Source organism: Scomber scombrus, unplaced genomic scaffold (assembly GCF_963691925.1).
Source record: "Scomber scombrus unplaced genomic scaffold, fScoSco1.1 SCAFFOLD_145, whole genome shotgun sequence".
NCBI classification, from domain to species: domain Eukaryota; kingdom Metazoa; phylum Chordata; class Actinopteri; order Scombriformes; family Scombridae; genus Scomber; species Scomber scombrus.
The window spans coordinates 21,629-25,000 of record NW_026910481.1 but is presented as its reverse complement, the minus strand read 5'-3'; positions in this window follow the sequence as shown (position 1 = coordinate 25,000).

The window sequence follows — 3,372 nt, the reverse complement described above, 5'->3', positions numbered from 1 at the left end:
ATATTATTATTACATTATTATTATATTATTATTACATTATTATTATTATTATTATTATTATTATTATTATATTATTATTATTTTTATTATAATAATAATAATAAATCAGACTTATATAGCGCTTTATGCGGTGCTCAAAGACCCTTTACTATTTCCTTATTTAAAACTATGAAACAAATGTTTATAAGTTATAAAAGGTTAAAAAACAAACAAACAATGTCCTGGGGGACACCGTGGATGGCAATGAATTGGTGTCTGTCGGAGAGATAGGATCTGAGCCAGGAGAGGACGGGAGATGAGAATGGAGTGGTGGATCGTGTCAAAGGCAGCACTGAGGTCAAGGAGGATGAGGATGTTGAGGGAGCCGGTGTCAGAGGATAGCAGAAGGTCATTTGTCACTTTGAGGAGGGCAGTTTCTGTACTGTGTTTAGAGCAGAAACCAGATTGGAAGAGTTCAAAGAGGTCGTTTGAGTCTAGGTAGGTGATGAGTTGTTTGGCAACAACACGTTCCAGGATTTTAGATAGAAAAGGCAGATTGGAAATGGGGCGGTAGTTGTTAGGGGAATCGGGATCCAGGCCGGGTTTCTTTAGTACGGGGGTGACTGATGCAAGCTTTAGGGAGGAGGGGACATGGCCAGAGGAAAGAGAGGAGTTTACAGTGGTTGTGATGAGGGAGGAGAGAGCAGGGAGACAGGCCTTTAGAAGTGCGGTGGGAAGCGGGTCCAGGTTGATGGTTGATGGTTTCATGGTTGAGACTGTGGAGGAGAGATCAGAGGAGGTGATGGTAGCAAAGGTGGAGAAGGATTGACCAGTGGTTAGGGAGGGCCCAGATTATTATTATTATTATTATTAGTAGTATATTATTAATATTAATATAAAGGACATGTTTTATATATTATTATTATTATTATAAAGGACATGTTTTATATATTATTATTATTAATATAAAGGACATGTTTTATATATTATTATTAATATAAAGGACATGTTTTATATATTATTATTATTAATATAAAGGACATGTTTTATATATTATTATTAATATAAAGGACATGTTTTATATATTATTATTAATATAAAGGACATGTTTTATATATTATTATTAATATAAAGGACATGTTTTATATATTATTATTAATATAAAGGACATGTTTTATATATTATTATTAATATAAAGGACATGTTTTATATATTATTATTAATATAAAGGACATGTTTTATATATTATTATTAATATAAAGGACATGTTTTATATATTATTATTAATATAAAGGACATGTTTTATATATTATTATTATTAATATAAAGGACATGTTTTATATATTATTATTATTATTATAAAGGACATGTTTTATATATTATTATTAATATAAAGGACATGTTTTATATATTATTATTATTAATATAAAGGACATGTTTTATATATTATTATTATTAATATAAAGGACATGTTTTATATATTATTATTAATATAAAGGACATGTTTTATATATTATTATTATTAATATAAAGGACATGTTTTATATATTATTATTATTAATATAAAGGACATGTTTTATATATTATTATTATTATTATAAAGGACATGTTTTATATATTATTATTAATATAAAGGACATGTTTTATATATTATTATTAATATAAAGGACATGTTTTATATATTATTATTATTAATATAAAGGACATGTTTTATATATTATTATTATTAATATAAAGGACATGTTTTATATATTATTATTATTATTATAAAGGACATGTTTTATATATTATTATTAATATAAAGGACATGTTTTATATATTATTATTATTAATATAAAGGACATGTTTTATATATTATTATTATTAATATAAAGGACATGTTTTATATATTATTATTATTAATATAAAGGACATGTTTTATATATTATTATTAATATAAAGGACATGTTTTATATTATTATTATTAATATAAAGGACATGTTTTATATATTATTATTAATATAAAGGACATGTTTTATATATTATTATTATTAATATAAAGGACATGTTTTATATATTATTATTATTAATATAAAGGACATGTTTTATATATTATTATTATTAATATAAAGGACATGTTTTATATATTATTATTATTAATATAAAGGACATGTTTTATATATTATTATTATTAATATAAAGGACATGTTTTATATATTATTATTAATATAAAGGACATGTTTTATATATTATTATTATTATTAATATAAAGGACATGTTTTATATATTATTATTAATATAAAGGACATGTTTTATATATTATTATTATTAATATAAAGGACATGTTTTATATTATTATTATTAATATAAAGGACATGTTTTATATATTATTATTAATATAAAGGACATGTTTTATATATTATTATTATTAATATAAAGGACATGTTTTATATATTATTATTATTAATATAAAGGACATGTTTTATATATTATTATTAATATAAAGGACATGTTTTATATATTATTATTATTAATATAAAGGACATGTTTTATATATTATTATTATTAATATAAAGGACATGTTTTATATATTATTATTAATATAAAGGACATGTTTTATATATTATTATTATTAATATAAAGGACATGTTTTATATATTATTATTATTAATATAAAGGACATGTTTTATATATTATTATTATTAATATAAAGGACATGTTTTATATATTATTATTATTAATATAAAGGACATGTTTTATATATTATTATTATTAATATAAAGGACATGTTTTATATATTATTATTATTATTATAAAGGACATGTTTTATATATTATTATTATTAATATAAAGGACATGTTTTATATATTATTATTAATATAAAGGACATGTTTTATATATTATTATTATTAATATAAAGGACATGTTTTATATATTATTATTATTAATATAAAGGACATGTTTTATATATTATTATTAATATAAAGGACATGTTTTATATATTATTATTATTAATATAAAGGACATGTTTTATATATTATTATTATTAATATAAAGGACATGTTTTATATATTATTATTAATATAAAGGACATGTTTTATATATTATTATTAATATAAAGGACATGTTTTATATATTATTATTATTAATATAAAGGACATGTTTTATATATTATTATTATTAATATAAAGGACATGTTTTATATATTATTATTATTAATATAAAGGACATGTTTTATATATTATTATTAATATAAAGGACATGTTTTATATATTATTATTAATATAAAGGACATGTTTTATATATTATTATTATTAATATAAAGGACATGTTTTATATATTATTATTAATATAAAGGACATGTTTTATATATTATTATTAATATAAAGGACATGTTTTATATATTATTATTAA